The 26,528-nt window shown below is 41.8% G+C and overlaps 1 long non-coding RNA gene across 1 annotated transcript; it reads right to left on the reverse strand.

The window, feature by feature from the left end:
- Nucleotides 1-10,988: 10,988 nt before the first annotated feature.
- On the reverse strand, nucleotides 10,989-13,107 carry LOC120439738. The gene is made up of 3 exons (XR_005612711.1): nucleotides 13,053-13,107; nucleotides 11,510-11,678; nucleotides 10,989-11,367 (listed from the first exon to the last, which is right to left on the reverse strand). It is a non-coding gene; the product is annotated as an uncharacterized LOC120439738 (long non-coding RNA).
- Nucleotides 13,108-26,528: the final 13,421 nt, after the last annotated feature.

Raw genomic sequence — 26,528 nt, forward strand, 5'->3', positions numbered from 1 at the left:
CTGGCTCTCCATAGCATTTAATTGCTGGTGTAATTCACTTACTGGAGCAGTTTAATTGCTGTGTCATTAAACTTCTTCTTGATTAGCCCCTGAAATCAATATGGCTGCCTACTAGGTCAGTGCAAAGCTGATTAGTGCTAATTACTTGAATGCATGAGTGCATCTTTTCTTCCTCGGCATGACATTGGAGAAGGCGAGACCTTCGGGATCAGTGAGAGTATGTGCAGACGTCAGCGTCCTCAGGTACTGAAGCAGCAAGAGAGTGTAAACCGGCAAACAGACTCGTGTCAAGTAAAATATTTACTTTGATTCCTTTTAAAGGACTTGACGCCAGTGGAATCGGCCCAGAGGCAACTTCAGTGACTCTCAGGTCTAAACTGAAGCTTCACTTGCAACTCAGCTGTGACAGCTTGGAATGTACCTGTGCCATCAGTTGTTGAACCTAGACCTTCAGTTAAAGCCAAGTGGTGACTTTTTTTGGCCAGACACTGTGGTTTAAAGACAGACTATCTAAGAGTGCTGAGTTGAAGGCTCCAGGAAGTAGTGCAGTGGCCACAGAGAGGCTGTATGATTAGAAAAATGTGAAGAGTTCAAGCAAAATACAGACAATCTGTTTAAGTTAACAGACTTATCAATACTATAACTCTTGTTATATGTGGCGGGATCTGATGGATTATAATTCAGTATTTGATTGAACAACAGGTGGTCTTCAGTACGCTGAGAGCAAGTAGAGAATAAATGTAATGACAGATTTAACAAATTTTTTGGGTGTAAATGTCCAGTTTTAGGATCGCATATTGATGCTTATAGAACAATGAAAAGGTTTTCAGCCAACAGGGGGAAAAAAAGAATCAAGGAATAAAGTCTAAGAATCTAAACACAGCACGAAAAGTTAGGGAATTTGTGTTTGTCTTTGTTCTAACAATGCTTCTTGGCAATAAATCTTATACTCTGGGAAAGCCTGTTTATTTCTCCTTAAGTGTTGCCACATTTATAAGGAAAGTGCATTTGTGGGTTACACCCGTGGAAAAACTCGCCAAATCTTTTCTTGCCAAACAGCTTATTCTGCCACTGACTCTTGTTTGGCGTAGTTTATTGGATGTGAGGATCGAAGTCTGACAAAACAAGACATCTTGGAAATTTAACAAGTTATTCAGTTAACAAAGAGATGCCTCAGTAACATGTGTAAGAACCATACACGCCCACAGCAGCCTCGCACCTCTGCCTCATGCTGGTCAGCAGCTTGGTCATACACTGCTGTGGGATGGCTTCTTCAACCAGGATGGTATGAATGGTACAGTCCCAGACTGTGGAGATTTGAAGCCTTTAATGATAACAAGACTTGTTCTTCCAGTGAGGAAGTTGCAGCATCCCTCCATCACACTGCCTACACCAGTGCAAACGGGCCTGACGGTGAAGAGCAGTCGTGGCAGGCCTGTGAGACCAGATTGTCTAGACTGAAGCTCTGAACAGTAGCAGAATAAGCTGTTTGCTGCCACAAATGCATTTTCCTTGCAAATGAGGCACCATTCAAGAGGAAATAAAGAGGCTTTGATATAAGATTTATTGCCAAGAAGCATTGTTACAACAAAAGAATAACTGACCAAACACAAATATCCTTATTTTCTGTGCCAAGTTTTTATTTCTTACTCATCCTCAGCAGGGAAACAAAGACTTCAGATTGTAGTAAAAAGCTTTAGACCCTCCTTGCACCCACAGAGGTCTGAGGGGTCTTCCAGGAATGGTGAAATGATTGGTGAGTATGTGGTGATTTCAAACCTGCTGATCTCTAACCTGGAAGCAGGTTAGTTTCACAGCATCGGGGTAATTGACCCGGGTTGGAAGTGCGCCAGCTTCATAGCAGAGAAAACCCAGGCTTAACCCTGAAGTTACCTGGATAAGCTAAAATCTGTTTTGTGGTGCAGGCAACAGGTTGTGTTTTCCTTTTGTGAGTAGTTTGTGTTTTGAAAGAAACTCAGTGCATCAGGAAAAACCCCAAAGGTGGCTTTGAGTGCTTTATCAAGCATTACACCGTATACGTGACAGACTTGTCAACATGATGACGTCTGAAGATTTCAGGTGTGTAAATGACAACAAAATGAAGGCTGTTGTCTTTAATCCCATTCAGAGGCATAATAACTCTGTGATAGGCTTCGACAAGTATCATAAACACATATTGTGAGTGCACATTTTCAACATATAAGTGGCAACAATGTTTCAATCCTCCACAAAAACAGACAAAATATTCACCCATCAGACCCACATCATAATCTGGAGAACGGTGTGCTTGGCAAAGTCACTGATAGTACTGCTTAAATCCCAGCAGCGTACTCACCCTGCTCTCTTCTCTCATTCCTCCTTATGAGCAACGTGTTTCTTGCAAAACATCATTTAAAATTGCCGCCTTGCCGGCTAACTGCTAACAGACGCTCACTGAAAAACAAATTGTTGCATAGGAGACTTTTTTTGTACAAATGGCAGGGAACAAGGCCGGGAAACGCAAATCAGGAAATTCAGGAAACGTGCCTGTTTTAATCAAATGTTTAATACAATCATAATCCAAATGACTGAGCAAGTAATTGCACGGCTAAAATTGAATTAATAAGGAAAGTGCATATAATATAAATAAAGTCAGGCTTTGGTTCTGCGCACCTTAGCATGATACCATGGACAGAAGCATTCTCTGTGATGTGCAGGGCCCTCCTACATGGGTTCCTCCTACCTTCTTGGTCCAGGGGCGTCGCCCCAACTATCCCGTTGGATGTTACGCTTTCATCCCATTGCAGGCCAGTCTTCAGTCACAGGAGTCTCTGCGAATCTCCTAAAATGTGATCTCGCTAATGCTAAGATTTACTAGGTAGCTGAATAACCTGGAAGGATAAACACGACCGTGCTGTCTGTGCATGTGAGAAAAGACAAAGCCAACCAGAGGAAACGTCTGAGATGTCTGCGTCATGCCAAAGTCCAATTCTCCCCCGATGCTGAGCACTTCAAAATGGCGACTCGCTCCTTTTGCTCCTCAAAATGGCGGCAGCATTCAGATGGCGCACGCCTGCAACGCCCACAACCCGCAGCCACCTAGTAAGCTTGACCCTTCGCCCCCATCTCAAGTTGAGACCTCCCCCCTCCTGGCTACATTCTCACACTGCCTGTCTCCACGTCTCCCGGGAACCAGACGGGAGAGAAGCAGCTGCATCTCCGCTGGCCCGGGCTCATCCTCTTCCCTGCGTGCCACCCAGCAGTCGTCTTGTTGGCACCCACCCAGCGCCTCGCCGCCTGTCTTAATGACATTCATTAATGAGCTGCGTGCTTTATGGATACTAATGAAGTTGGCGCCTCAACGAGAGAAAGAAACAGTTTGTTTTGCAGGCGGTGCACAAGATTATAGATGCTGATGTTTGTGCAGATCGCCGTGATATGTCTGCCCGAACTCGCGTTACGTTTTACACACCGAGTATATCACCCTGACTGCAGATTGCGTCGTTCCAGCTGTTTTAATCCTCGCTGACAACTTTACAGCTTTTGCCAGATTGCGGTGCGGATGCACGTACAACCTCACCATATTGCTAGGTACAGGCTGCTATGCCTCACACGATGGAGGGAGCATTAGCTGATATAGGCATGCTCAGCGGTCAGACATTGCTGATGGATGGCACCTATCAGAGCAGAACAGGCCCTCTGGTCAGGAAGCATCCTGACAAATGCTCGCCCGGGTTAATATATGAATGCATGAATATGCAGGAGGCAGCTGCAGCGGTGTGTCAGTGTATTTAGATATGAGTTGTCCTTGTCACACGTGCACTGTTGAAACAGGAGATGAGCTTTATGTGTCTTTCTTGGCTTTATTTATTGAACTACATTAAACTGCGCCTCATGAGCTCATCTGCATAAAGCCAATGTGCCTCCAATTAACACCTGTTTGTAAGATGAATATAACTATCTAGCTGTTTTTCCCCCCTTTTGATTTATTAATTAGCTAACTTGATTGCAAAATCTGTCGAGATGTTTGTCACATGTGCGCGCGTGCACGCGGCTGATCGTGCTGTGCATACATTTGTTTAGCGTGTGTTTACATGTCCACCTCGCTCATTCTTAGTGGCGTGAGTCGTTGTTGTTTGCCCCCCCCCCCATTTGTCTCCTCCTTTTCCTCCATCTGCTGTTTCTCGTCTCCTTTGTTGGCGGACGCCTCACGTTCTCCTCCTCCATCCGTCCCTTCCTCCCTCTTTGCTCCTCTCGCCAATGTCAGTTTCTACCCTTTTCTCCTGGCTCTGTGCCAGGCGCTCAGACATGCCTGGGGGAGGGGCTGCGACCGTATGCAAATGAGTCGACTTTATGCAAATCGACCCCGCCGTTAATTAAAAGTCAGCTGCAAATTCAATTAGCCGACTGAACAGAGAGGGAGGTTTGCAAGTATGGATGGGATGCCGGTTGGAAAGAAAAATTCCCAAAACGACGCGAAGGTTCGAAAAACAAAGAAGCAGCTGAGGGGGGTTTGGGGGAAGATGGGATGCAAACAAACAAAACAAAACAAAAAAAAGGGCTAAATATCAAATGCTGTTTGAATAAACTCTTCAGCTGGAGCATGTGGTCGCAGTAAATGGTTGCAATACAAAAATGTATCCGCGTGCTGCTCCTGGTTGACATACGCACTGCTATAAAACACTTCAGACAGAAGGGAGAGAGAGATCCAGACAGAGAAGGTGAGACAGAGAGAAGAGCATCGTTGGTAGCTCCTGCCTCTGGCTCATTACTGTAAGTAATTAAACCAGTCGCAGATGTGTGTCAGCGATTATGCTGCTGTTATGGAAATGACTGCGAGAAAGCATGGGAATAGGCGTACATGCATGCTCGTCACCGTGCACGCTTACGCATTTTCGTACATTGTTTGTCTGGAGTCTGTAGGATTTGTGAAATTTGGTCCTTTGTGCATTGTGCTGCCTTCAACCCGGCATATTGTAGACACAACAGCAGGTTGTATTAAGCGGTGTAATCACTCTCTAACCCTAACCCTGGCAAAGTGAGCCATTCAGAGCGCCAGATTTAACCCGACTCTTGGTTAATCAAAAGCAATGGTGTATTAACAGTGTTCATGAATGGACAGATGTTGATGTGTTATGGCATTACATGGCAACACAACTGGTGTTATGGTGGCATCACAATGGTAGGTACAGTTGTGGTCAGATGTTTACCGACACCCATCGAAATTGTCGGGGTAATTTTGGGCTTTTAATGATTTCTTTGAACTCTTCTTTTTCCAGGGTGGAAGGATTGTGCAACATGCATCTTTAATGACTTTAAAAAACAAGAATATGGTGCACAAGTTTGGGGTTGTTTTGGATTTTCTCTGGCTTAAAAATATACATACACTCACTTCAATCTTTTTAAAAGGGGCGGAATTTGTCATTTCTCTCTGCAAGCAGAAAAAACGTTTGTTTGACAGCACTCGTTGGATTGACCAATACAACTGCAGATTACAAGATCATCAGTTAAAACCATTCAACATAAGTACAATTCATTCAGTTGTGTCAACACTTTGGCACACACCTCAGCAAGCTGTCACCTTCAGATGAGAGGAAATTGATTCGGACGTTCAGGAACAACCCAGGAACCACCGAGGCCCGAGCCTAAGATGAACTGGAAACTGCCAAACACCAACATTACTGTCCACAGTGAGGGCAGCTTTACCTAATCATTGACTGAGAGGGTGTTGACCAAGAAAGAAGCCCATGTCCCAAAATCTAGACCTCAAAGCTTGACTGAAATTTGCAGCTGCACACATGAACAAGCCAAATGCCTTCAGTAGAAACGTTTTATGGTTAAACGAGACAAACTTTGAGTTATTTGGCTAAAATGACAAGACGCATGTTTGGAGGAGTAAAAGTGAGGCTTTTACACCTAAGAAAACTTTACCACCTGTAAAGCATGCCAGTGGTAGCGTCATGCTATGGGGCTGTTTTGCTGTCAGTGGTACTGGTACATTGCACAAAACAACTAAATCAAATCAATAGCTAAATGGTTGAAACTTGGACACAGTTGGCTGTTCCAATGTGACAGTGATCCCAAACACACATCAAAACTGGTTTTGGAGTAGATAAAACAGACCTTCCTGAAGCTCCAACCTCAACCCTACTGAAAATTTAAAAGCCGAGCCCGTGCCAGGAAACCAACTAATTTAAATCAAGTCTAGCAATTCTGCCAAGACGATTGGCCAAATATCCAGTCAGAATTATGCCAGAAAATTGCCGATGGCGACCAAAAGCATCTGGTCAAAGTACAGCTTGTTGAGAGATGCACTGGGTGTGTGTGTGACCTGTCTGTATACTTTAGACCCTGTGTGGATTGGAGAAAATCCAAAACAAACTCAAACTTGTGCACCCAATTCTTGTTTTTTAAAGTCATTAAAGAAGCATGCTGTACACTCATTCCACTCTGGATAAAGAAGAATATAAAGAAAGCATGAAAAACGTGAAATTATTATGAGATTCAAGCTCATGACAGTATGCATAAACCTCTGATCACAGCTGCATGTATAGTCGGAAGACACAACACCTTTAATGAGATACAAATGCACCGCTGCGACCCACACTTTCAGTGGCATCTCTATAATTGCAATATGTTGTGTTTGTCTATATTTTTAACTTAGACTGCATAAATGCTGGTAATTCGAGAAAGTTCCTTACTACTTTATCTTGAAGTGTATGTGGGATGATGAATATGGAGGATGGGTGTGTTCTGCTCCCTGGGGGTGAGTGCCAAGGCACTCTGCCAAGCATTTGCCAGCAGGGATGATAAATGGAAGTAAGTTTGTGATGAACGGAGCAGAAGAGAAAAATGGATGTGAGGCGAGAGTGTAGGAAGACACTGAAATGGATTCAGTTAAATGAAGAAGGGTAGATGTGTGTGTCTTACTGGGGAATTTCCTCCATGTTAAACAAGAAGACAGACGCTGTAGTGAAGCCAGGAACTTGATATTTCCCATAATTGTCTCGATGGATAGTTCCTGTTCTGGTTTGTCCTCAAGAGGTCTCCTGATCAATACACATGCCTTAATGAGTTTATTACTCATTCAGTTTTCCCATCGAAGTGAGGTTTTGTTGCTTTCAATATGCCAGTATCTCTGTCTGCCTTTTTTAGTCCAATAAAGGCTTATGTATCATTACAGTTATTTGGAGTAGCCATTAAAATGATGCTCATTTCTAAACATCCATCCAAAATCTGTCCGAAATGTAAAAAATGAGTCTGGATGGGTGTCTTATCCATAAAATCAAAGGTTGTCGTTTACAAAAACACATGTTTAGCCATTGAAAAAAGCACAAAAAATACCAACAGACTTCGTCTACAGACTTCTGGATGGGTGGTCAGCCTCCAAAGTTGTCCACTGCCCACCTCCTGCTAAAAGGATAAAGGAACACAGAGGTACACCTCCCTGCTGCACACAATGAACTCTGACAGCTCATCTAAAGCCCTACTGATTGTGAAATATCACCTGACCATCACTTCCACAGGAGCCCACCTGTTATGTCTACAAACTCAGACATAACTCTGTTGTAGCAGGTTCAAACCATCACTTCATGACTCACCTTAGACTTGCAAGGGGGGAAGTTTGCAAGACAAAAGGGGGATAGTGGTCAGCTTAGAGTGACAGGGTGGTCAGCGCAGCATTTTTAGGACAGACTCCTACTGGATGACAAGTAACAAAGGCTGTCATCACGGATCTATTTCAGATTAGCTTGTCATGTCATTTGCTGCCTACACTGCACTCAAGGTGGAAAAAATTGCAACCGCATAATTCATAAGTTTTGCAAAGAAAGAAAAAACTACCACAAATAAAAGGAAATGAAGCTTCAATGCAGACTGTGAAACTTTCAAGAAGTGGGTGAAACTGCTAGAAGGTAATTCTCAAATGTGTTTTTCCCCTATTTTAATAGGTTTTAAAAAAGATGAAATGAATGTGTCCCTCAGATGTTAAATCCCACGCATGCCTACTGTCCCACATTTAGTTACTTAGTGTCAAAGTTATCTTCGTGTCTGGTCAACCTAGTCACAGTGGCTACAGTGAAAATCAACTGGTAGGTGCAGCTGTTTAATTTTCAAATACAAGCTTGTTAAGCTTTAACCTTACTGTATATTTCATGAGACAGACCAGTGTTTGGTTATCATGGTAAATGTTAGCTTGAATGGTAGAGAAGAGAATACGTGGGAAAAAGGAATCACTGGATCTGCAATTGTCATGAGTTTACATTCACTCATTATGAGTATGACTATTTTGGTAACTTAGGTTTTTTCCCAGGGTGGAATGATTGCACAGTATAACTATCTTTAACAACTTTTAAAAAAACATGAATTGGGTGCACTGGTTTGGATTTTCTCTAATCCACAGAAGGTCAAAAGTGTATACATACAGGCTCGAATATATGCACAATTTGGTTAAATGTCTCTTAGCAAGTTGCAGTTGCCATCAACAATCTTCTGGGATAAATCTCTACATTTGAGCAGCCTTGTTAGCAGAATTGGTGGAGTTTGTTTAAATTAGCACAGAGCTGGCTTTTAAGCACAGTCCACTGGTTTTCAATAAGATTGAGGTCAGGACTTTTTTGTGTTAGCCTGCTTTATCCATTCAAAAGCCAATTTTGGTTTGTGCTTGGGATCATTGCCCTGGTGGAACACCCAACTGTGTCCAGGTTTCAGTCATGTAGTGCTTCATGGTGAAATTTAAGATTTTGGAGTTAGTCCTTCTTTTTTATTCCGTCCACTTTGTGCAATGTACCAGTGCCACTGGAGCAAAACAGCCCCATAGCATGACGCTACCGCCACCATGCTTGACAGTGTGTACAGTGTTCTTCAATTTTAAAGCCTCGCCTTTACTCCTCCAAACATGCCTCTTGTCATTGTGGCCAGATGGCTCAATCTTTATCTTGTCTGGCCTTAAAACTTTCTTGATCGACACGCTCTCATTTCACGGTGATGAAGGCTGCCCTCACTGTGGACAGTGATGCTGGTTTTCAGCAGTTTCCAGTTCATGGCAAACATGAGCCTTGGTGGTTCCTGAACATCCTAGCCTATTTCCTCTCATCTGAGCGTGACAGCTTGCTAAGGTGTGTGCCAAAGTGGTGATGCTTCAGAATGACTTGTACTGATGCTTACAGAGAAATTACCGATTCCACTCGCCTTGATGCATGCTCCATCATCCAGGTAAGTAAATCTCCAAACATTGATTCTGTTCATCTGGACGTAGCGTTTTCAGTGGGAGAAACGTTTCGTCACTCATCCAAGTGACTTCTTCAGTCTCAGCTGTCTGCAGGTTTCCACAACCTTATAAACAGTACATTTGCACAATAACTGAAACTAGCCCACTGAATGAACAGTGGGCTGTGAGGTCAGTTCCTTGATCATTGCAAATTGTCATGACCACTGATCAAAGACCATTGATCAATGATCTATGGAGCATTGATGATTTATCTTGTTTTATAAAGTCATTAAAGATGTATGCTGTACAATCATTCCACCCTAGAATAAGAAAAGTTCAAAGAAATGACAGTCATGCCCATGAACGATGGGTGTCTGTAAAAATCTGACCACAACTGTTTCGTGTGGCACACCAATCCTTGGTTCATATTGGTAAGTGTTACCTTGAATAATAGAAAAGAGAGTAAGTGGGAGAAGAGCTTTCATTGGATCTATATTTCCTCCTTTAGGATGTTAGAAGTGATTGTAAAGAGATGGACATTAAGGAATTAGTACAGGAGCAAATTTGTCTTTGATGAGCCCATTTATGTGCGCACGTGTGTGTATGTGTGCATCATCTGCATGCAGAACTGAAAGCACGGAAAAAGATCCAATCAGAGTGTGTGAGTGCCTGGGGAAAATCATAAATGTGCTCAAGTAGAAAAGACACACTTGCCAGATTGGTGTTTGACTTTACTGCTCAAGTCTCCTGACAGCCCGCAAATTCCATCGGAGATAGGGCGAATGAAACCAGCCGGCTGTCTGGAAAAAGAGAATTTAAAGCCGCTTGGATGTATGCAGCCAAGTGAGACGGCAGGTGAATAGTAATTGAGGTTAAGGACAAGCCGGAACAGAAACGGAAAGGTTGTTGATAAATGGAGTGAGGAGAAAGAATGTGTTTTATGTATGCACGTAGCAGACACTGGAGCTGTTACAGGACACAGGCTTTTAGAAGTAAGCAGGTCACATAATAAGAAATTAATTTTCCCCATGGTTGCACATTTGCTTGGTGCAAATGGAGAATGGTGCACATGCTTAAATTGACCACATACACATTTACAGTGGCACAAATACTTTAATTATTCCCGCTATTACCCCAATTGCTGCTGATAGTTGGAAAAATGACCGTGAAAAAGAAGAATGCCGGAAAAGTGAGAGTGACAGGAAGCAAATAGTCTAAATGAAGAATCTGTGCAGTAGCAAAGAGGAAAAATAAAAGCAGATATCCAGCGCCAACCTGTGAGCAGATCCCCTCATTTCATTTCATACTACTGACCTCAAAATCGTCGACAACCCAGAAGCTGTCCTCGAGTTTCAGCATCTGGCTTTTTAGTTGACTGTCTGTCCATCTTTACATCGCTCAGGTTATTGAACTGCCATCAGGCATCTACAGGAAAACTCGTCACAGATAGGACAGGGCAGGTGTGGCTGCCTCTTATTTCCCCATAGGCTGTCAAGTCATAACGGTCAAGCTGACTGGTGTGACAGGCAACACCTCCCTGCTTAAACAAATCCCACATCAAAGCAGATGTTTCTTAAGGTAAAACTTTAAACCGAGCCACTTTGACCTCTTGGATTTTATACATGTCAAAGATGCTTTCTTCAAAGCGAACTGCTTCATTGTCACTTGCACAGCTGTCCTCTGGGCTTTTCCTCCCTCTCCATTAACCTGCCTCTCTTTGCTCCCCTCTTTGCTTGAAAGGTTTGATATTGTGGGTGTGTGGGTTTAATATTGGGTGAATGCTGACCACCCACCTCTCACACATGCACACCCACCCCCTGTGGCTACAGCAGTCAGTCAGATGTGAACCAATAAAGCTTCTCTAAGTTTGCAGTGAGAGGTGGGAGTACGTGCTCTTTATTAAAGGAGAAATGTCGGCACAAAGTCCCTCCGTACCTCTGTAAGTTCATTCTACTCTGCTCTACTGAGCCCCCACAGCGCCACAGACTTCACTTTGTTCCATGTCTCCTGTCTCTTTGGAGTATGATGGGTATCCATATGTGGGGCTCTGTGTTGGCTGCTTTTCTCTATGGTGGGTGGAGAGTTTGCTATCGATTGATGGCTCATCTGGCGTGATATAAAGCCCTTAGATACTGAATGTTATGCAGACAAGACGAAAGAACTTGTGTCCACGTTCGTGTCTGTAACAGTAAAATGAAAACATGAGCAAATAACAAAGGCCTACGATCAGTCTCCACTCTATCTCATCAGCTGTATCTTGCTATTTGATTATTCTTACGTCAGTGACATTGTAAGCATGCAGACATGATAAGACAAGATGACCTGCTGGCTTTCAGACCGAGCAACGCAGCGGGGAAGAAAGGTGATTTCAGTGACTTTGAACGTGGCGTGGTTTTTGGTGGTGCCAGACGGGCTGGTCTGAGTATTTTCAAAACTGCTGATCTGCGGGGATTTTCCCACACAATCATCTGCAGGGTTTACAGAGAACAGTCTGAAAAAGAGAAAATATCCAGTGAGCGGCATATCTCTGGATAAAAATCCATCACTGATGCCAGAGGTGAGAAATTTAAAAAAAAAAAACCTCTATGTACGCTCGCTCCTTTCGGTAGAGCTAGCTTGATGCTGAAGTACCATGACTGCAACTTTATTGACATCTGCATAATGAACACATCACAGGGGTGAGAAGGAAAAACGGATCTATCGAGCGTGTAAGTGGGAACATGGGAAGACATTACTTTGGTATTGCTGAGTGGTTATCTCCACGCTGTCAGCTCGAAGCAACGCAGGCAGCAACACACGAAAAAATTAATCTGCCTATCAAATTTAATTAATCATTAGCTGAAGTTGCCCGTAGACGTCATCATGTTACCCAGAACTTACATTTTAAGTTCTGGCATTGTGACCATCATTATTTCGGTTTTCTTGAACTGGAAATGATCATATTTGTATGAGAGAGTATGGGCAGTTTTTAACTTAATGCTTCCAAGAGCTAGCTATCTTTGTTAGCAAAGATATCGGCCATCAGCTAGTGAGAAGCAGGCGTAAAGCTACAGACAGTATAAAACATGGACACAGCTTGGGGTTGAAGAAATGAAGCCTGTGCTAATGTACCTTAACCTGTTTTAAACTGTCTATCTTAAAGCCATCAGGTGGTTGCAAAACAATTTCTCATCCTTTCTGACTTAACCTCTGTAAACAGACAGTTTCGCAGTCAGACTCGTGCTTTTCTAAATCAATTTTTTTTTTAAACCAAGATGGCGCTAGTGATAACACCAATCTAAAACGAGTCTTCGTAAACCTCCGGATGACATATTGCTAGCTACATCCATGTTTTATGTGTTGTATGCCTAAAACAAAACGTACTTACCGAAGAAACTGAACAGCTTGCAACTGTTTCTTTGTTTTAACCAGGTTAGAAACATTCAGAGTTACCAGATAATTTATTAATAACTATTATTCTAAATCTATTTTATTTATTGGTTTATTAATGATTTCCTAAATGTATTTTCCTTGTTAGGAGGCTACTTGTAACACAAGAATGCAGGCTATGTAAATAGACTATGGTGTATTACTACCGATCATAATGTCATATATATATAACTTAGGCAATTTTTTTCATTATAATTTCCATCCCAACAAACACCATTAAATTTGAATGCAGAGGTAGGTAAGATACACGTCTATGATACTGATACATTAACTACTCCTACAAATACTGACTTTGAACATAAACAGAAAAAGTAACAAACTGTCTTACTAAGAGTAAAATTAAAAAAAAGTGTGACAGCTGTGATGGAGCTCAGGACGAAGGCTCCGTAACAAATGATTTAACAGGAAACTTGTGACTCTGAGCGTGACAACTCACCTGTCTCAGCTGCAGAAAAGTAGACTCGTCTTGACGGGTCCTTCCTTCAAGTCAGGAATATTTGAATAATTGATCGATGTTGGTGCTGAAACGTGGAAAAAGCTTGATGTTAAGACTAAAGACGCTGTTTTACCTATTGCTTTATTTTTATCTTTAACGTACTCGCTTTGCGGTTTCCTTTTAATTTGCTTAGGATTTGTTTTGAAAGCGTGAGAACGAAGGTCAACGCGGCACAACACCGTAAGTGTTAGAGTCGGTGATCCTACGTTATGTCTACTGTAAAAACTGATCTAGAAAAAAACGTGTAGACTGACTGATAACAAGGTGACAACTCAAAAATATGTGCACAATTTACTGCATAGTCCACACAGAGCAAAGGCTCTTCTTGGGGGCCATCTCTTTCACAGTGGGATGGGCTTTTAAAGACAGCAGGAGGAATTTAATCAGATGCTGTATTTAAATCTGAGCCCCAATGTGATGAAATATTCTGCACCATATGGAGATCCAATCGGCATGCATGTTTATGACCGACCTACAGTAATTTGAGGATATTTTAGGGTTTTTTCAGCCTTTCCTGGGAGAATTTCTGTTGCTTTTGATCTTCCATATAGGTGTGCTCGCACACGTATAGACTAGTGCACATCATCCGCCAGGAGCTTTGGAGATTATGCACCATGCAGATGATAAGACTGTCAGTGCAAAATGATTTAAACACGCTCTCCCATTTTCTGTATTCTACCCTCTCACTGACCTTTGTGTTTCTCAGCTTTGCACGTGCATTGGTTGCTTCTTTCAAGGTGTCCCAAAGAATAAAACTCCTACATGTTATCGTTTCATAATTTTCATAATTTTCCCACAAGTCTGTTGCATTGGTGCAAAACGACACGCTATAGAGTAAGTGGAATAAAACCCAGCAGTTTAGCAGAACTGCATTCGACACAAACGTGCAGAGGTACACGTGCAACAGTAGTCCACATTTGTGCTGTAATAACATAAGAGAGTATACCACATTAAATTAGATTTATCTATTGTGACTTGAGACAGTGTGTGTCTGTGTAAGTCAGCCCAAAAACCTGTTGTTGTGTTCACTTTCCCCTCTTTTTCTGTCATTACAACACCTCGTTTCAACATTGTCATCTACAGGAAGCATTCAGTTCCTTTCCATCATCTATATTACAGCTGAAAAAACCCTGACAACCTTGTTTGTCTTTCTTCTCTTCGGTAAGGCTTTTACAGCCATGCTAATGACACCGAGAGAGCCACAGAAGGGGAAACTGCTGTCCTTGTAATCCCTGCACACCTTCAAATGAGGCTCCTTTATTGAGGAAGTATGTGGTTTATAATTTTGAGTATTTACTGCTCTCTGGCTCAGGTACCTTTCATTAAAGAATACCCCTACAATGTTTCATTTACTAACAGCGACACCGGGGTTAAAATAGAGAGAGGAGGCGGCCACATTATGTGTTGCAGGCTGCCGAAATTGCAAGGATAATGTGACATTAACAATGAAAGCATGAAGCCGTAGTGTCCTTGATTCAGTGGGTAGAAACCTACATCCTATTGCCCACAGCTAAAAGCATGATGTTAGTTCGATATTTTTGTTCTGAAGACACCCACATAAAAAATCCCCCTACTTTACATTACCATTATTGAGTTGAAAAGTTTTGAGTTTTTTTAACCCTGTGAAGTCTAAATCATAATAAGATGACAACTCCAATCCTATTTTTGGAGAAAAGCAAAAAAATATATATATATTTTTTTTTTTTAAATAAAGAAATATGAGGGAATATAAAGGAAATGTTTGTGTTATGTGATTGTCATGACTCACCCCTTGGTTTCTAACATAAAAGGAAATATGATATATAAGGCAAAAACAGAGTTTGTGTATTTCTAACAAGCTTGAAAGTCATTATTTGTTATGAGCACCTTTATTCTTCAACACAGTCTGAACTGTAATTTCTTTAAGTAGTCTTCAGGAATAGTTCTCCAGGCTTCTTGAAGGACAGTCAAAGCTCTTTGGATGTTTTCTTTTGTTCTGGTTTCTGTCAACATGATCCCACAGTGGTTTAGTAATAATGTTGAGGTCCGGGCTCTGGGGAGGCCAGTCCATGACTGATAGTGTTCCACTGCGTATTTTGCTATCCAGGTCTGCTTTTACTACATTGGCAGCGTGTTTGGGATCATTGTCATGCTGAAAAAAAGGCATTACCAATCAGATGCTTTCCAGACTTTTCCTTCCATTTATAATTCCATCAATTTTGACAAGATCTCTGACAAGATTCAATATCACTGGCTGACATGCAGTCCAAGCATGTCAGATTCTCCACCATGCTTTATAGATGGTTGTAGACAGTTACTGTCTCTTGTACAAAGTGATTCATCACTTCATATGACCTGATGCCAGATTTTCAGTCCAGGTCTTGTATAATTTAGTGTTTCTCAGCCATTTCTCTCTGTTTCCCTTCCTAATCATGGCTTCTTGACAGCCACCCTTTCACTGAGACCATTTCTGATGAGGCTTCAGTCAACAGTAGATGGATCAAGTGAAGGTCCAGATTATCTCTCAGATCCTGTGTTAGGTCTTTCCTGGATTTTTGCCCTATTTCTTTAGGACATGACTTTAAGATACTGTTCATCTGCTGTAGATATTTAAGACTTTTGTCTTCCACTTGTGCAGTTTCCTCAGATTTTTTGAGGAAACACTGCACACTATGCTGATACATGCCAGGTTTTCAGAAAATAGCTCTTTGAAAATCATGTTGTTGGTGCAAGAATGCTGTTTTATACCTATCAAATGTTGTTATCTTTTGCATTTATTTATAGATTCAACATTGTGTGTAGGAACAACACTGTTTCAACCCCCTTGATTTAGGTTCCTGTACAAACAAAAAACATTCCTTAGATTGAGGCTTTTGTACAGTATTGTTATCTGTCTTGTTATCTTTACAAGGTGAATAAAATAATAAATAGGCTTTTCTGTTATTCATCTATAGCAGATGGCACTTATTATACAGGCGGTAAAGTAACCTTTCTTTGGCTCAGCTTTGACATGACAGAGTTTTAATCCTTAATGTCAGTTCTTCCTGAACCTGAATCAAAACAAAGAGAAACAGAACAGATCCTCTTGGTCTCAACCAAATTCCCACAGAATATTTTCACGGTGCATCAAAGTTTCTGTGTCATCGTAGCTATATTTCTGCAGAAATGGTTAATTAAAGGCCGGGGCTATCTTCAAAGCTGTGCAGTTCAGCACCTTTCCAACAGGACCACATGAAAGCAGTCAAACTCTGAGAGATTTGAAGGATACAAATCTCTACAAAGACAGAGAGGTTTCACTAATGTCGTTTGTGATTTATCCGGGATTTGGGAATCTTGTAAAGAACAAAAGAGGATTTTCTGATTGAGATTACTAGAATCAGAAGGATGGAAGGAAATGTAATACCTACCTTCTGTTCACTTTTACTTTTGTACTTTTTTCTTTCTCCTCCTGACATCACAGATTAAATGTCAAGATTACTTTTGGCACACACTAAAAATATAACTCAATAAAAACTTGTTGAGAATAAAATTTTATCCAGGCTACCAAGATTTTTGTTTAATCTCTCTAGTAGATGGACAGCACAGTTAACTACCGCTGAAATGCCAAAGACAGAGTACTTAAAAAACGCACTGTGGCTGAGTAGGAGCTGGCAGTCGAAGCTGTACTTTCAAGCGAGATGTTTATCCTGTTGAAGAGCTGATGAAACAGAGTGTTTCTTTTCAATTTTAATGGCTCCGTTGGCCTGTGCCTCGTGTCTTTAAAGTCCACCGCACAAGATTTATGCAAAAAGGCAAGACTCATGGAATACTCCTGAAAGTTCTGTCTGGTAAAATTAAATTAGTCTAACTAAATAATGGGCAGTGTTTGTGAAACTGTAATAAAATGCACATCCTAGAAGCTGGAGCACCAGAAAAATAGTGGAAATTTACCATCATGTAAAAATGCAGAAATTTTACATAAAAAAACAATTTCATGATTACAGGTTTTTCATGATATTTTTTAATTAGATGTGGTAATTTAAAGTTTATTTTTCTATCTTTTTTTTTTTAAATGGAAAATTCAGTAAAATTTAACAGAAAAAAAACAACTTTTTTCTACAGTGCACTGAAATTTTTCCCTTTAGTAATTAAAGTTAGTGATCAAACAATGTCACTTGCACTGAAGTAAATGAATGATTTATTAAAACACAGGTGCATTTTTTTGAAGTAGTTGCATAAAAGTACAAGAACAGGACGAAGTTCCTTGTCCTCGGGAGAGAGCTTTGACCTCTGCAAGATTTAATATCATGTTACTTACACACAGTTATTAAAATATGTCTTAACTGATGTTGGATGCCAAAAGGTTGATTTTTTTTCATAATTTGCAATTAGATTGCTTGGAATTACAATCCCAGCACTGATGATAAACAGTAGATCAATCCGCTCTTTGATTACTTCCACAGCCTCTAAAGTGGTTATGGTGCTCATTTCTAAGTCAACATTTATATTACTGGATTTGTAATCTTAAACTAATTTATAATCCTTATTTATCTTATATTGCTATGATCATAACGGTCATACTGATGGCACAGCAGTTGAAAGGCAACAAATACACAATCTTTTCTTATTGTAGCTTCTTACACTGTCACAAAATACCAAGAAGCAGACAAAACATCACTAAATGAGCAGAGAAATAATGAGATTGTGAGGTGACACATGAGATAGCCCCTCTTATGATATCTTTGTTTCAGGACCAGCATCGCCCCACAGGGGGCTGTAGCCTCCAATTTCCTCCCACAGTCCAGGTACGTGCATGTTAGGTTAGCTGGTGATTGGCTGCATTAGCCCTGTGATAGACTGGCAACCTGTCCAGGGTGTACACCACCTCTCGCCCTCAGCTGAAACAGCTTGTATCATTACACCACTCAAGCTGATGTAATGATCTATTAAGAGACACATATTTCATGTAAAATAAGTTATGTTACTGTAGTTTCTACTAACACCTTGACAATTAACCAGGCATAAAACAATGCTGCAGACACTATAGAGCAACACGTATACATGGTATACAGTATATACAGAGAACATGAGACAACCTTTACCCTCTGCCTCAGCTGAGACAGGGGTCAGCTTCTCGGAGAATGTCAGGCCACCAGACAAGATTAATATTGTCTTGCTGTTACGACACACACAACTGCAAACACACACACACAGGCACACACAGTGTACATAGAGACACACACCTCAGCACCAAGGTGTAACTCAAATTCTCTGGCTTAATTAAGAGCAGCCCACTTTGGAGCTGCCATCTCGTTTAGCTAATTAGTCATGAATATGAAATGCCAGGATTTTAATTAGCTTGCCATTGTCAGAGAGGGAGAGGGAGGAATATCAGACTAATTTTCCTCTCCTCGCTTGGCCACGCTTCATATTATGAAGACCTAGTAGTACGGCTGTGATTTGATCCCTTTGTAGCGATCAGTAAGTTGGACGAGCACATGAAAGCTCATTTTCACTCTCTAACTGTTTCTAACAAGGCCTGCGTGTTCAAAATTAATGCTAATATTTGTTAAATGGTCTCATTTAGATTTTAATTTAATTGGTTTATTTATAATTGACTGAATCCACTAAAAGAGAGCACTTCACAACAAAAAGAAACATGCGACGATGGCAGTTTGCGTGTGTATTGGTGATATCACTGGGCTGTGCATAAATAGCAAACAATAAAAGAAAAAAACATCTGGTACTTTTTGAGCAATTCAGCAGGGTGGGGCTGTCTGGGCCCAAAGCAAGCACGGAGACAGCCTGGACAGACATAGGTGGACAGGTAGATGGGTCTGGGGTCTATTCTGCGGTTGGTAATTAGATTGATTAAGTCTGAGCTGGCGCTGGAGGAAAGACGACAGGGAGTGGGAAATGGAGATGGATGAGCCCGTGAGGCTGCAGCTACGAGATAGGAATGGCGAATAGAGCTCATCTCGGCTGGCGGCTGGCTGCTGTGGAGCAAAGAATAGGCCGTCGGGGTATAATCCTCCCCTCCGTCCTCGCTCTGTGCCTGAATGCAGCCGGGGCACACACTCATTCCCACCGGGTCAATGGACGGTGTGGATGCCAGGTTGCCCTTTTTGATTGGTGGGTGGATTCGTTTTATGTGTGTGTGTTTTCTGTGCTCTTATCACTGTTATTTCTCTTACTGCCTCGATGGCAGAGGCGAGCTGGGGTTCTGCATCGTTTCAAACACGCACAAACAGGGCCGACGAGAACAGGTGGGCTCAGCGTGTGCCTGTCACTCCCTGCAGAGTTAATGTTTGATCAGGGACAGACTGAGAGAGAGTAACAGAGAGCGAGAGATGATTGCTTTCTGTCTACAGGCAGAGCTGTGACCAAACCACAACTTCCTCAGGCGATATCAGGTTTCACGGCTGCGACTGCTAGGTGTTTTCCAGACATTTCCGAGCTCACTGGGGAAATTCATATCCCACACATGACATTTCACGCAGCCAACACTGTCAACTATCAAACATTGTTAGCCGTCAGGCAGCATAGAATAAAGTCTCCAAAAAAAAAAAAAGGATATATTGTGTACCTAATGTAAAGTTACCTGGGAAATGTCTATTTGGTATGCAGTCTCCATTGTGGTGACAAAATGAAATGGCAATTAACAGTGGAGTGACTGCGGCAGAGTGTACCCTTGGTAAATAGAGTCTGCTGATTGGTGCAGATTAAAAAGGGGGTTGGAGGCAAGTCCTTATACCCAACAGAAATAAGAAATCATCTCTGAAAGTAGATTATGCAAGTTAATAAATAGACACGGTGCTCTTTTCATTTGTGAGACACTTAACAAGACTGGCATCTACAGCCGTGAATGCAACTTTAAGAGGCGAAATACTAACGTCGGCATGCATGAAGGTAATGTTCACTTCATTTACTATCTTAGTTTCATCATATTAGTTTGCTACCAAAAAGCAATTAGCACTAACAACAATTTTGTACGCTTTATGTGGCCAAAGGATAAACAGTGGATTATAAAAGAGTATGTGAATGTGTTAATGTACACTAGTCTGATTCAAAATGCAAACTTAATGGTTGTGCTAGGGCAGGGATGTCAGATATAGCCCGGTTTTATTTTAAGTTGGCTGAACCAGTGAAACCCCACTTTCTGTCCTTGTAAAGTGTGTAACTACATATTTATTACCATTTAGTATAAGAAAAAGAAGCGTTATTTCAACAGTATGTCTCGGTTTTTCTACATGATAACAAATACTGCCATAGTAAATAGTGTAAATTCACATTTACACAATTTTTTCTCCCTTGTGGATCCACTTTAAAAAATAAAAAAGTCTCTAATACATTGTGGAAAAAACAGGAAATTGTCTGTGTTTGTGGGGGAAGTATTTATTAGTAGGAAAAGTTATAAAATCTATGCCCTCCTTTACATTTTCCAAATCCGTTCAGTGGTCCAGATTGGAGTCTTCGCTGGGCCAATTCTGAGCCCCGAGCCTTATGTTTTGTCACCTGTGTGCTAGAGGATCACGAGGTTTTTTTATTCTCTTGCAATCATCAAACTGTCCTGTGGATGACCCCTCTGTAAACGTCACTAGATCACGAAGTCACAATTATCTGGACGCAGCTCTAAACCACCAAGTTTAATAGAAAACCCTGCAATACCACGAGTGTCACAAACAAACAAGCAGTTCATCAGGTCTCTGGGATCCGTGAATGTCTTGAGAAAAATCAGTCCCTTGGAGTCTTTTGGCTTATGGCTCACCTGCCTGCTCAATCAGGCAAAATGTTGGGCCAACAGAATGGTGCTGCATGAACTGCTCACAACCAGGTGTTTCTAATAAAGACATATGACAGGTGTACATGGTGTTTATGGATTCAGAGGATCTTTATGGGAGTTCACATTTGTAAAGTGAGAAGAAATAGTTTAGAGAAATGTTAAATGGTGTCTTCGGTGTACAGGCAGCATGTTTTGCTCCTGCTGCTCTAACAGAAGAAGAAATATATCCATCTAAATCTCTCCCAGGAACTCTTATTCAATCACCTGAGAGAGAACTGATTTAATAGCAACACCTCAACCTTCCATTTATCACCAGAATGAAAGGCTCTGCAGAACTGAAAATTAACACAAGCGCGTGTGTGCGTATGCTGTCTGAAGGGAATAATGGTCTAAATATTCTCCCCTTCCCCCGTCTTGCCCTTTAACACATAGACATGCGTGCGCCAAACCCTTTTGTGGTGAAATTAGAAATGTAATGATTATTGATCTGCGGTTTATAAATAATCCCTTTATTCGCCGTCCCCTCGACACTCTCTCTTCACACTCTCTTCTCTTTCATTCTTCTGTTTTTACCGTTAAATTAAAAGAGTCTTTTTAACTGCACATATGCACTCAATGGTTGCATGGGCTGTGAAATGGCAAGATAAAAATGTTTTCGGCATAAATTCCAGGAATGTGCTTTGTCTTTGGGAGTGGCTGAGGCTTAAAGGGCAGTCATACTGGTCACTGATAAGCAGAAGCGGAAGGTTATAATGTCACAGGTCATTCCTGATGTAGTCTGAAAGCCTGACCTCTGAACTCTCCCTGGGGTTCCCAGGGGAGTCTACAGCTGTGAGGATGAAAAATTGATTTTCTTGGCTTGTGTGTATCATTATAAAAAGAATTACTGCACGTTTTTATGACTCTGTTTATTTGGTTTAGATGTGAAGATTGTTAGTACTCTGTGAAGTAGGCTGACATTTATAAAATGATTCTCTAGTTAAACTGATTGACCACTCAAAGCAACATTTAACCGTTTTATCTACCTTACATCCATACCCACTTTAGGACCACTGATTAACCTCACAAGCATGTTTGTGGACTGTGGAAGAAAGCTGAGGAACCTGGAGAGAACCCATGTGGGGAGAACGTGTAATCTCCACAGAAAGACCTCAGCCCAGGTTTAAAGCAGCAGTCTTTCTCCTGTGAGGCAACGCCCCCTGTCTGTTAAATATAAAGCTACAGTTCAAGAGTATGTCTACTTATCCTCTTAATTTTGATGAACCTCAACTGTGGTGGCTAAGTGGCTAGTTTAAGTCTGTGTCAGCTCAAGGCTCAAACACATTTTCAGCTCTTAACAGCTGGGGGATTTGTTCAAAAATTGCCCAGGGAGCCCCTGGTTTAAAAGGTTCTGACGTGCCAGAACCACTAGTAAGCAAAACTAAAGCTCGCGTTTGGTTTTTGTGCAGCTAACAGGAAGCCAGCTGTAGGCTTAAGATGCGTTTACTTTACTTTACAGCAGCCACTGTAAGCTAGCTGAGATTAGCGTTGAGAACCAGTGTCTTTTGCTAGCTAGCCTGCAGTTACTGTCTTTACAGTTAGCATTTGGCATTTAGCATATTTCCCAAAACAATTACTTATTCCCTGAAACGAGATGGTTAAATCAACCTTTAAGCTCTTCAAGGACACTGAAGATGTGATATTGCAGATATTGCAACAAGAATCCCTATTGTAATGAAAGAGAAGACCAAATGCTGTTTACATGCAGCTATTTTTTTATATAGAGTAAGTCTGTTAAATAAATTTTAACTCCTCTTTCTCTCTCGCTCATTCAAACATGTTTATTTGCCTCCTGCACCTTGGGGGAATGTGATAAGAGAGCATCCTAGTTACGTATGCAACCTGTGCTCTTTGTTAATTCCTGGTCCTGCGACTTATGGGTCATGTCATCAAATAAAGCTCCCTAAAGCAGATAACAGTGAAATGAGTATAGACTGAGGAACAAAGAGCAGTCCCGTCTCCCCTGGCCCTTCTCTTTTTCTTCTTCTGTCTCCTCCACTCTTTATCTGCTAATGAAGCACAATCCTCTCAAGAGCGCAAGTGCTGGGATTTGTCAAGTTATCGCAGGCTTGGTTCGACTTCCCAGCTCGACACAGTGCTACTCTTAAATATTACAGCTTCTGTCTGTCTTCACGTCTTATTAGAATGTTATTTCTCCATTACTTTGAATAATTTCCTCTACTTTAAAACACATTTTATTGTTGTCCTAAAACTGCTTCACCTTTTTTTCTGCAACAATGCTACTCGTGAGTATCACAGTGAACGGCAGACAGTCCGCTACCAGGCCCAGTTTCATTCGTAGTTTACAGTCATCAGTTGGAGTCTCATACCTATTTTTTTCCCCAGAATGTATTGTTTGCAAAAATTTGTCCCCAGGAAAACTGACTGTACAAGATTTCGCATGCAAACAACGCATAATATTTGCAACTAAAAGTATTAACTCTGCTGTGGGAGATGTCTAATCACAGAAATGTGATTTTCATGGGCTGATTTCCATAAATATAATCTACTCTGTCACTGCGTCTCACACACCTCATGAATTTGATTGAAGCTGGAACGGTGTAATTTCCAACAGATATTAAAAGATGCAAAATTGCGTAATTGCATTGCCTCTATAACAATAGCTTTGGTCTGAAATTATGGTATTATGAGCAGCACAATCCACCTCAGGTCTCCCCTCACCCATCTGCAATACTGTATGCTAATGATGCTATGCTAACAGCCACAATAAAAGTAATGATGATTACCAGAGGGATTGGGGTAGTAACAATAACAGACCCTGTGATGTAGAGTAAATTATAAACATCCTCCCTGCTGTAATTTCACAGCTAATCTGTATTTTTTTCCAAGGATAGGAGAACTCACTCCCTGAGCTCTAAATAAGCTCTCAGCCTCACTCTCAGCTGCAGCTTCCCTTCTTTAGAGGGCATTTATATTAAGCGATGCAGAATCAGGGTATTGAGCATCATGAGGGACCTCTCACACCCAGCCCATGCATTGTTTAACCCCTCTATCTGTTCAAATGTTCATTAACGCACCTATCCAATCAGCTAGTCATATGGCTGTAACTTATCATATGTAGGCATGTAGATGTGGTCAAGCCAGCCAGTGAAAGTTCAAACTGAGCATCAGAAAGGGGAAGAAAGGTGGCTTGGAACGTGGCATGGTTGTTGATGCCAGATGGGCTGTACTAGCATTTCAGAAACTGCTGATCTGCTGAGATTATCCTGCATATCCATGTTTAGCTTACAGGGGATAGTACGAAAGAGAGAAAATATCCAGTGAGCTGCAGTTCTTTGGGTGAAAATGATGTTTGGGTGAGAATGACCTGACTGCTTCAAGCAGATTGGAAGGCGAACTCAAATAACCACTCATTACAACCAAGGTATGCGGACGAGCATCTCTGCATGTAAAACACACCAAACCTTGAAGCAGATGGGCTGCAGCTGATGAGTCTTGATTTCTTCTGCTACGTTTAGACGGTAGAATCAAAATATGTCATAAACATCATGAAAGCATGGCTCCATCCTGCCTTGCATCGATGGTAAAGGCTGCTGTTGGTACTGTAATGTAATGTCAATATAGACCAAAATCGCTGAAGAATCTGTACTGAGTTCTGCAGACAAAAAAAGAGGGTCTGGTGAGTGCATGTGGCCTTCAGTTCGGTGTCCCCTCTCACTGGCACACCTGCAGGTGGCAGTGTAACTCACTGTGCATGTGTCTATACATATCAATACACTGCGTGACACTCATTGAGTATAAATCTGCATCTGCAGTTTTTTGCAACTGTGCATTTATGCACAAGGCGTATGCTCATGACTGATGGTAGTGTGTGCTGCGCTGCAGCTTCTCTCCGGTTGGAGCCTCAGCAGCTCTGTCTGATCACTTATGCAGCACAGCAACTGTTTTGTCATGTTAAATGTTCCCAGTGTCTCGAGAGAGGAACCTCACATGACAGCAACCAAGAGCTGTCCAGCGGACTGATTTGTGACGAGACACACACACACACACTTTACAGACACTATGCTGTCATGAGATATGTGTTTGTGTGTGTGTGTGTGTGTGTGTGTGTACACATGCACAGCTTGCCTGAGGGTGTGTCACGGTTCCCCAGAGAGGCTGCTACGTCTGGTTTTATTGCCTGTATTGATCGTGACTCAAGCCGAGTAAAAGGATCAATATGTGGATTACAGAGGGGAGTTGACTCCTCAGTGCTGCCCCAGACACCCCCCACCCCACCCACCCGATCTCTGACACCCCTCACAGTTGGACTCAGCACCTAATCACTGCTGCGTAAAAGGGAGAAATGAAGAGGGAGAGGCACGTTTGTGTCTGAATGTGTGTGTGTGTGTGTGTGTGAGAGAGAGAGAGAGAGAGACAGTGGCTAGAGACAGATAGGAATGCGTGCTGTGCTCAGAAGACGTCTACCCCACACTCCCGGCCCGTATCTACATATCTACAGTAATTGACAGTTTCCATTTGGCAGGTTCTGTATTTTCTTCCCGTTATTTCTATGGCAACCAGCGGTGGGGGCCTTAGCTGAGTGAGTTAGCTGCTCCCCTTGGGCCAAGGCGTCTAGCCAGCTGCCTGCTTCGAAAAAGCCTACAAAAGAGCACAGGGGACTTTTTTTTTTTTTATATAATTTTACTGCCCATTTAATGAGGTGAATACTCAGACACTTTAATAAAACCTAAAACCTATTTAGTCCTCTGTTTGTAAGCCAATTATTATAACACTAGTTTCAACACCTGGGCGCATCTACTTTACTCGGATTTCCAGCAGTGCTAATCCACCAAATATCGTTATAGCTGTATGGTTTGTTGCAAGGAAATACACAAGCATCTTTGAGTGTGCAGTCAGTTTATTCCTGGTATGAAGATTAACCTCTTTTGCTTGGAGTAAAAGTCATCCTTCATGTGACTTCTTTTTCATCCTGTTTATGCGATGATACCACGTATGTAACATACCCAGATAACTAGTAGAGTGGATTTAAAATTTTCCCCCAGGCTGATATGAAAACGTGTGTTTAAATTGATGGCATGCGCGCGCTTTTACGATGACGTTAATCATCGTAAAAGCATTGGGGCAATAATTACTTCCATCACTTACATGTCTCACAGATTTTCTTTTTTGTGCATATTTCAATATCAATCTTCTTCTCTGTCCTCTCACATTTTTCTTCTCTTGGATTTTCCCATATGAGGCTCGTTACTTCTGCCTCTTACACCTTGCATCGGTACCTTCATTCTCCCTCCTTACTTCAGTGTCTCCAACTCTCTCTCTCTTTTTCTTTCCCGCTTCTATTAGAAAGAGTGAAGATGGGGTGAGGGTTTAGAGCGTCTGTCCCCACGGCCCCTGTTTTAGCGCGGCAATTAGGAGCTGAAGAGGTACTACCAAGATAACAGTGGCACTGATGTGCACATACAAAACACACACTCTGTACCCCCAGACTTCCAATGAAGACATCAAAGGCATTTGCACATGAGAGAAGGGAAAGCAGGAGAGGAAGGGTCGAGCTCTCGGTGAGTCGGTGCATTATCAGAGAAACACTCCGGCTCCTTGAGATGGAAAAATAAGCTCCCGCATAGGTTGGAGGGGTGAGAGGATAATGGAACAGCAGAACAGCGCCTGTTCCT

Source organism: Oreochromis aureus, linkage group 4 (assembly GCF_013358895.1).
Source record: "Oreochromis aureus strain Israel breed Guangdong linkage group 4, ZZ_aureus, whole genome shotgun sequence".
NCBI classification, from domain to species: domain Eukaryota; kingdom Metazoa; phylum Chordata; class Actinopteri; order Cichliformes; family Cichlidae; genus Oreochromis; species Oreochromis aureus.